The following is a 10039-nucleotide window of genomic DNA, read 5'->3' as shown; positions in this document are numbered from 1 at the left end:
TTTTTTTGTGGATTAAAATTTTTATTTTAGGGAAAAATGAATTGAGCTTTGCAAAATTGTTTGTCCTCCAAAATGTAGATGCATATGATTTTATTTTATTTAATTTTTTTTTAATTTGTACTATTACTGATATTCACTGTTATTGTATTTATTCTTTACTTTATTTTTATTTGTTTATTTTTTTTTTTTAATTATTTTGGTTTATTCTACTTTAATTAATTTAATTTTTATTTATCATTTTTTATTTTAACTTTATTTTTATTTTGTTTCGCTGTTGGTTATTATTTTCTGTTAACTTATTTTTATGCTTTTATTATTTTATTTTGAATTAATTTTTTTTTATTTTTTTTATTTTGTTTTAAATCACTTGATTTTATATTATTAGGTGCGCAACTAAGTTATCGCTGTTTTTTTTTTTTTTTTGATGAAAACACAACTTTATTCTGAAAAAATGGTTGAATCATTGAAAGTATTGCCCATCGCTGCCTACTACTTTTTCCCATCTTTCTGGTAGATCTCGTAAAACTGTTCATCTTTGGAGGCTATCCACGGATCAAGCCATTTTTGATGTCTTCATATGAATGGAACTGCTGGTCAGCTAGACCATGTGCCATCGATCGGAACAGGTGATAATCGGAAGGCGTACGACACTTTAATCGTTCTTTACTAGAATTTCAATCCATTGTCGAACACCTTTCTTGTATTTAGAAGGCATTTTTATTTTAATTATGGGTTAACTTACTAAATTATATTGAATATTAACTACAATTTAAAATTAATGCCTACTATAATAAGCCAGTCTACTTCAATGTTTATTGGGTATCTCTACTTGCATACGAGTATACATATGTATGTACATACATACGTACGAGTACAACAAAGCTGGGCACATTAATCAGGTGGTAGAAGTAGGCGTAATTCTGATTTTTCTCTACTTATTTGGTCTCTAATTATCAAATTTTGTTTAAGTTACTCTGAACTGTCAAATTTTGTTTATAGAATTTGACATTCTAGGTAGCAAATGCAAGGACAAAATACATTGCTTTTGTTTTTTTTTATTCTACTGCTTTTATTAGTGTAATGTGATTTTGTACTTAGCTATGCACATACATACATACACATATGTCTTTTTAAAGCGATAAAATACTCTCAGGTTTGCCACTAATCACGACCGAATGTTAATCTTATTTTGTCGTATATGCTTAGGTAGCCACTGTAAACGTACGCTACCTCTTCATTATGCCCTGTAGCAGAGCGTGTGACTTAGCACAATGCATGAAATTGTGTGTATACAAGCAAATCAACCACTAAAAATAGAATTGTGCCAGAATTTGTATTTGAAATTTTCATTCATCAGTTTGACTTCGAATTTTTTGTATTTGTTATTCTCAGATGTTTTATGAGAGTTATGGCGTAAGAAGTTGGTTGTGAGCGGAGGAAAGCATACTTACCTGGCGTAGAGGTTACCGTGATCATGAAGGCGGTTCCTCCGGAGCGAGGCTTGGCCATTGCACTTCGGCTGAGTTGACCTTCGCGATTATTCCTAATGCGAATAACTCGTGCGTGTAATTTTTGGTAGCCGGGAATGGCGTTCGCGCCGTCCCGACGTTAATGAATGAATTTAAACTTTAGTTTCGGTTCTAGTAGTTTTTACTAATACTTAAATGAAGTAATTGAAGGTTAAGTAGTCAATTTTATATGGTTGAAAGTTATGAGAAAAACATAATATGATTGTTGTTGGAATTTAAGAAGTAAATTGTGTGTCGGCAATCGTCCCTTCTCAATCATGCGTTTTTTCTTCTATGGGAAACTAAATAATTAAATGTCTGTTTTCAGATTAAAATATTGTTAAGTAAGAGCCATTTAGTTCTTATTATGGATCAAGTTTTGTACCTTTTAGTAGATTTTTTGGTGGGAAAAAAATATCCAATACAATTTATGAGTACATTTTTGCTCGATTATGAATTTTCATTAGAGTTATTAGAAGGTAGGTAGGTAGGGTGGTTGTCGAAAGATACACTTAGACCTTCGGCAGGTCCATCGAGTTATTAGAAATTCAATAACTAAAATATTGAAATATCCGGGAAGCACATTTTTATGCTGGGCTATTTTAAAAATAATTTTAAAAAAGTTTGCTGTTTTACAGTGTCGCGGACAAAACTTTAGACACTTCCAAGTGACAATTTAAAAAAATCATTGCTGCAGGTAAATATAAATATCAGGTTAGTCCATAAGTTCGTGCGTATTTTACCCATAATTTCACTTTTTAACGATTTTGCATACAAAAAATTATTCGCGGAACATAACGGAACTATTTATATTTATTTTGATAGATTGTGCATTCAACAAGTGATTTTATTCGCGGATAGAAGCACGTGTTGTTAAAAAATAAAATGGAATCTTCCAACGCGTATAAAACGCATATTTTTTTTTTTTTTTTTTATAAAATTGGTAAAATTGGAACAACTGCTGCTGCAGAAATAAACACTGTTCACGGAGAGGATACCGTGAGTGTAAGGACTGCGCAAAAGTGGTTTTCAAAATTCCCAAGTGGTAACTGCGACGTGGAGAATGCCCCGCGCGGTGGTCGTACTGAAGTCTTTAACTCTGACGCTCGAACTCGTGGAAGCTGAGCCAAATTCGACAGTCGATAAGATAGCTCAGAGGTTAATTCATCGCATGGAACAATTCACAGGCACCTGGTTCAGTTGGAAAAAGTTTCCAAGCTGGGAAAACGGGTTCCGCATAGACTTTCCGTCGCCAACCTCCAGCAGAGAGTGATTGTGTGTGCTCAGCTGCTGCAACGGCTCGAAAATGAAAGTTTTTTTTAACCGTATCGTTACTGGTGATGAAAACTGGGTCCTTTACAATAATCCTGTTCGCAAACGCCAATAGTTAGATAAAGATGAAACACAAGAACCAACCCCTAGAGATGGCCTTCACCCCAAGAAGATTCTCCTGTCTATTTGGTGGGATATGGCCGGTATTGTTTATTATAAACTTTTGGAACTAAACCAGACGATAACTGCTGATTATTATTCCCATCAGCTATCACAAACCTGAATGAGGCACTTAAAAAAAGCGACCGTCTTTAGCGATAGACGCAAAGTTTTGTTTCACCACGACAACGCAAGATCTCATACCGCAAGGCAAACATTAGGGAAGCTGAACGAGCTCGGATGGGAGCTAATGCTGCATTCACCATACTCTCCGGATATTGCACCTGGTGATTATCACCTTTTCGGTGGACTTCAATTCCATATGAGTAACAAGAACTACTCCTCAAAAGAAGCTATAAAAAGGGATATCGAAGTGTATTTTGGCTCCAAGGACAAACAATTTTTTGAGCAGCGAATTAAAAATTTGCCTAAACGTTGGAAAGACCTTGTAAATAATGAAGGAAAATATGTTATTGATTAATAAATACTTTAAACATCTTTCTTATTTATTTTAAAACCACCTTTTATAAGATTTTTCTGTGATACTGCAGATAATATTTTCTTCATTGAAAAGAAGCGGTTTTAAACTGGCTGCCTAATGCTAAGTTTCCACCGCAGCCGCTATCGTGTTCTCTGCCGCTATCGTGTTCTTAGCGCAAACACGAAACAAAACTCCTGTCAAATCCCATACAAAATTAAAACACAACTCCATACCTAAACTCACTTTCAAAGCGTGTTTTGTGGGTTTGCGTCTAATTTAAAGCGTGTTTTGTTGGGTTTGCGTCTAATTTAATTATTAAGTGGTGGCAATGTTGCTCATTTTCCTCATTTATTATTGCATTCTTATCGAAACATGGCAACAATGATTGCAATTTGTCAATATGACATTTGATTGACGGCCGCCGTAGCCGAGTGGGTTGGTGCGTGATCACCATTCGGAATTCACAGAGAGGTCGTTGGTTCGAATCTCGGTGAAACACCAAAATGAAGAAAAATATTTTTCTAATAGCGGTCGCCCCTCGGCAGGCAATGGCAAACCTCCGAGTGTATTTCTGCCATGAAAAAAATCTGCTCATAAACATATCATAAAACAAAATGAAATAAATGTATAAAAAAAAAAAATTTTTTTGTGATTCGAACCAAGGATTTCGGATCGGAAGCCCACATTGCTAGCCGCTGGGCTATCGCGCTGTGCTGTCGCCGCAAAATAATGTATCATAAATCTGCTTACCATACCAAAGACCATACACTTTGCAAACACATTTCGGTGGAAACAGTTGACAGTTCTCCCAAACACAACTCCTGCAAACACGGTGTTTGCTTTTGGTGGAAACGTAATATAAGCTTACTCCAGAAAATATCATAACCCGCAAAACAAACCTCATAATTCTAAAAACAAAACGAGAAAAATATATACATATGTAGGTATGGATGTATCATACTTTGGACAAAACCCAGCAAGAAGAGTCCTGGTCTCGTTACCGTCACGCATGACCGTTAAACGCAGTGTTGCCAACGCTAATAAATTTGAGTCGCTAGGGCCAATATCAAAAGTCGCTAGAAAGTCGCTAACTCCATCAGGGGCGGATCCTAAATTTCATTCTGAGAGGTGCACAAGAGGCCAGCTGCGGACTTAAAATTTTTAGATGAATAATAATTAAACCAGTAATACCAACTCTACTGAAATTTGATATCAACGGAAGTTAGTTTCAATCTCCTGAAATACTGGTTTTTTATTATGATTCGATAAATCTACTAAATTTTCTAACGCTTTGTTAATTTGTGTCTGAAAAACATTTGTCTCTTTAAAATATCATTGGAAAGCATGAATGATTCAAGAAATGTTGAAAAAGTTATTTACGAAGTTGATCCAGTACTGGATTCAAATGCAAATTTGAAAATTTATAAAATTAATAATATTAACTATGACGATTTTATAATAAAACCAGGCAAATCATACAACAATTTACTATATTATTATTAATTAAAGTCTTAAAATGGATGTATAAAATATGTTTAAGCATAGTGAAGAAAAAGTGGCATAAAAAAGCTACGCTTTAAGGAGGAACACCACTGTGACAGCCAAAGAAATAAGTGTCTAAAACAGTTTTGATTTGCTCTGCAAAAGTCGCCAGATAAGTCGCTAAATCATTTTTGCCGCCAAAACTTTTTCTTGTCGCCAAGACCCAAGCAAAAGTCATCAATTCTGTACGTGTGATTTTCCATCACCTTCATACATATGGATTCGCTATCATATCTGTCCTTAGCACTCATGGTTTTTAGGCCTTTAAACTTTTAGCGCATCACTAATAGTCTAACGCGGTAGCCGAGCGGATAGCAATACAACTTTCCAATCCAAAATCCTCAGTTCGAGTCACAAACAATTTTTTTTTTATATTTATTTGATTTTGTTTTAGTTTAGTGGTTTTTTTTTACAAATTAACGGCAAATATGACGTAAATAACATTCATTTAACTCTATTAATATATTTACACTTATATTTTAGAAACTATGTGCTCACGAAAATAGTACAAACATTGATATTCGAAGGCAACATTCATTGATTAATAATTAGTTAATTTAAAATTTTTTTTAGTTATTATTATTTATAATTTATTTACATATAACTTTTATATACATATACATACATATATTAACTGTTAAATACTATTTTTTATTTATATTCCGCTGTCCATAATTTCGCTGCTTAAAACGGTGGTGACTAAGCTCAAGGGACTTACGAATGTTCTTCTCGTAAGTTGCTCGTCCGTATAGCTGAAAAATATCTGAAACAAGAAAACAGATACGATGTTATAGATGCGGTGTATATATGTACATATGTTAATTTTTTTTTTTAATTTTTGTGCAAACTTTTAGAACTAGTTATTTACCATATTACAATTTTACATAAAGTGAATAACCAAAAACAAAAGAAAGTACAAATTTACCTACCATAAAGTATGTCCAAAACAATAGAAAATTGGGATAATGCTTCCTTGTTACCCCTACCATCCCAGTTGCAAAGCGCCAAAAAATCATCATTATAAATTTGACGAAACAAATCGTCAACAGTCGTTTCAGGACCCTTAAGTCTCAAAAGAAAAGTTTGCTAAAAATTAAAACAAAAATATTTATTAGTCAAGAACGAAGAAATTATATTATTTTTTTACTAACCATTGCCTCAAGATATTCTTGTTGCAGCAGCTTTGTCTCAAATTCTTTAGCGGCAGCTAACGTTTGCAATGGTAGTGTGGACGATATTTCCGTTTACATTTCATCTACTTCTTCTCCAGTCATTTTGCAAACAGAATGATGAATTCTGCGGAGTAGTACCTTACATTCACGCACCGTCTTAAATTGAGTAAACTGCTCACTGGCTTCGATTTTCTTTAGTTATCAAAATAAGAATGTAAATAGTTTGATACGACAGTGGTATGCCGCTAAATACGTACATTTTCATTAAATATGTTTTCTAAATTACTTAGTCGCTTGCCGAAATGAAAGAATTGGTCGACAACTACTTTCTGGTTTTCCAATATTTTTGCTTGGTTTGCTAAAACCATTTTTAACAAATCTTCAACTGATGGGAAAAATTATAAATTTAAGTTTAAATTAACAATATAAATATAATATATATATGCATTTAAAATGCCCTTATCGCCAACTGGCTGCTGACCCTCAATGCCAATACTTTCTTCGCCGCACAAAAACTGCATATCTGTAATAATAGCATAAAAAATAGCAGTATCAAATTTCTTAATATTTTAAATGTTAAATCTAATTTTCAAAAACGTGGAAAAGGTGATGCAGAACTGGCATAAGTAGGTGTTTGCCTTCATGGGGTATGCAAAAGTATTTGTATGCAATGCCCTTTTTGGGTATTTTTATTACTTCATTAACTAATTGATCACCTAGTATTACACCTAGTGCCGGAGAAGATTGTACCGGTTGGTCAAAATAGTTTTCTAATTTGTCAAAACTGTATCCTATCAAATAATCATCTATACCTATTATTTTGACAGGCCCAACTTTTCTGCTAAAACGGTAGGAATCTTTTTCTTTTTTGTGATCAATTTTGAAAGCAGCAATTTTTGAAATATTCTCGACATCATTTCCTTCTTCTAGCCCAAAATATATTTGCTCAAGAATTTTGTTTGGCTTTTTAACAATTTTCTTTAAATATTGCATATAGTTTTCGAACTTACATATATGCCGAAAAACTATCAAGAGTTCCATACTGCCTAGCACAATCTGTTATGTGCAACAACCCATGCACATTATAACTAACTGAATAGTCACCAAAGATTTGCCCAAACAAATAGGCGAACTCCTGCAAAATATTCTGTGCTACGACGTCTGCTTCAGTTTTTAATGATTTTTGGCTTGATAATAGCCGTATTCCAGTGTGCAATAGGAGGAAGAGAAAGTAAAAATCACTACCAATACAGTCTTTTAATACGAAAATTCCTATATACAATAAAAATTGTCTGTATTTCGTCGATTTCCAATTATTGATTTCATTGAAGTCCCTGCACACACGACCAAATTCTGTAGGAACATATTTTGACAAAAATTATTTTTTTCATTAATTTTAGTAAAATTAGCTCTCTTCATTAACAACTGAGTCAACTTTTTAGTTACACGAAGATCGACTAGGTGCATTGGATCAAGTGGAAATTGTGACACCATTTTAAAACCTGATTTTTCTAAAATGCTTTCGCAAGTTCTAAAAGTATAACTATGATGTGCCGGGTTCTGCTCTATATTTAAAAGAAACATCAGAACGTAGGTTATGAACTTTTTTCGAAAAGCAAATCCTTTTAAAAAGAGTTTTAGCCGACAGGGGCAAATCTTTGACGCCTATTCTCCTAAGCATTTGAAGTATGTATGTAGATGTCTAACTACATTATGTTACACCCTATTTTCTATAGCCCATTTTTGAAGTGAAAACTTCTTTAGAATCGTTGGGAGTGATTTGAGAAAAAGTGAAACGAAAAAAGCGACCATCTTGGCTACAAATATTACATATAAACGTAGCGACGAACTAAATAACTTTTAGGCCAGCCCCGACAGTATGGCGCGATAGCCGAGCGGCTAGCGATGTGAGCTTCCGATCCAAAATTCTTGGTTCGGATCACAAGAAAAAAAAATTTTTTTTTTTTGAAATTTGCATTGTAGGACATTTTTGATTATTTATTGAAAACAGTTTTTTATTAAAATTTATTATAGAAGAAAATTGAATTTTTTCCAAGGTGAATTCATACACTAAGCTAAGTAAAACGTTTCGTAATTCAATTTTGTGTTAACATCCAAATGTACACGGCGGAAGAAGAAAATAACAAATCAGCTGTGTTATTGCTACCACCTTCAATAGATTCGCCTTGATTTTTCATATAAAAATTTTACATATCATCACTTGTGACAACTGTACCCAGTCGGTCGACAGTGTGTGAATCATCTTTAAATTCTGCAAGAATACCCCAACCTGCGCAGCACAGAGCACAATCGTACAAACACACTAACGTACATACATATATATATACGCTCGAATACATTTTCTTACTGTGCTTAGCCAAGGCTGGTAGTCATGCACTGTGGCGATATGAACGCATAAATGCACATACACAGGCACGAACATGAAATCAAACAGCTCGCCGTGTTTAAGTGAATCGGTATAAATATTTCGTACATTAATTTTTGTGAGCGTGTAATTCTCAAAAGGTTTATTAGAAAATGTAATGACAAGGTAGTTTGTTGGTTGTGTATGGTTATCGCTTCTCGGCCTTATGGCTAAGATCAAAGTGTAGTATCTGTTCTTATCAGCTTAACATCTGATAGATCCTCCATCGGAGGACAACAAATGTTAAACTGATTTTTGGAAATGGGCGGAGTGTTTTAGGGGCTTGCTCCACCTCTGCCACGGGTTGGCCCGGTATTGCAGTACCGCCGGGATTTAGGCCCAAATTATTGAATAAATACAAGAAGAAATATACAAATACATACATTTAGCTTTGGTGGGAAGAGACATAAATTTTTATATGAATACAAGTAGACGAAAATGGAAGAAATTTGTAAGTCTGTTTCTTCGGTCCGTTTGGGTATTTTTTTTGACAACATCGAATTTGTATCATATTTTATTTATCATAAGCCACTCGTATCATTTGTTGAAATTGAAAACATTGAAGGAATAATGATAAAATGAAGAAAATAAAATATGAACTTTATAACAATATTATAATGAACCTATAATTATCCCGCTCCTAATGCTGCTTTCGTCTTATATTACGTTTCCACCAAAAGCAAACACCGTGTTTGCAGGAGTTGTGTTTGGGAGAACTGTCAACTGTTTCCACCGAAATGTGTTTGCAAAGTGTATGGTCTTTGGTATGGTAAGCAGATTTATGATACATTATTTTGCGGCGACAGCACAGCGCGATAGCCCAGCGGCTAGCAATGTGGGCTTCCGATCCGAAATCCTTGGTTCGAATCACAAAAAAAATTTTTTTTTTTTATACATTTATTTCATTTTGTTTTATGATATGTTTATGAGCAGATTTTTTTCATGGCAGAAATACACTCGGAGGTTTGCCATTGCCTGCCGAGGGGCGACCGCTATTAGAAAAATGTTTTTATTAATTTTGCTTTCACCGAGATTCGAACCAACGACCTCTCTGTGAATTCCGAATGGTGATCACGCACCAACCCACTCGGCTACGGCGGCCGTCAATCAAATGTCATATTGACAAATTGCAATCATTGTTGCCATGTTTCGATAAGAATGCAATAATAAATGAGGAAAATGAGCAACATTGCCACCACTTAATAATTAAATTAGACGCAAACCCAACAAAACACGCTTTAAATTAGACGCAAACCCACAAAACACGCTTTGAAAGTGAGTTTAGGTATGGAGTTGTGTTTTAATTTTGTATGGGATTTGACAGGAGTTTTGTTTCGTGTTTGCGCTAATAGTAAGTTTCCACCGCAGCCGCTAGCGTGTTCTCTGCCGCTATCGTGTTCTTAGCGCAAACACGAAACAAAACTCCTGTCAAATCCCATACAAAATTAAAACACAACTCCATACCTAAACTCACTTTCAA

General features: G+C 34.3%; 2 non-coding genes and 1 pseudogene across 2 annotated transcripts; 2 read left to right on the top strand and 1 right to left on the bottom strand.

Moving 5' to 3' along the window:
- Nucleotides 1-1443: 1443 nt before the first annotated feature.
- On the top strand, nucleotides 1444-1607 carry LOC129249601 (U1 spliceosomal RNA). The gene has a single exon (XR_008582667.1). It is a non-coding gene; the product is annotated as a U1 spliceosomal RNA (small nuclear RNA).
- Nucleotides 1608-6504: 4897 nt separating this feature from the next.
- On the bottom strand, nucleotides 6505-7815 carry LOC129248693 (uncharacterized; annotated as a pseudogene).
- Nucleotides 7816-8709: 894 nt separating this feature from the next.
- On the top strand, nucleotides 8710-8907 carry LOC129249613 (U2 spliceosomal RNA). Its single transcript, XR_008582670.1, has one exon. It is a non-coding gene; the product is annotated as a U2 spliceosomal RNA (small nuclear RNA).
- Nucleotides 8908-10039: the final 1132 nt, after the last annotated feature.

The sequence above is a fragment of the Anastrepha obliqua genome, chromosome 5, assembly GCF_027943255.1.
Source record: "Anastrepha obliqua isolate idAnaObli1 chromosome 5, idAnaObli1_1.0, whole genome shotgun sequence".
Lineage (NCBI taxonomy): Eukaryota > Metazoa > Arthropoda > Insecta > Diptera > Tephritidae > Anastrepha > Anastrepha obliqua.
This window is presented reverse-complemented; position numbering and strand designations above follow the sequence as displayed.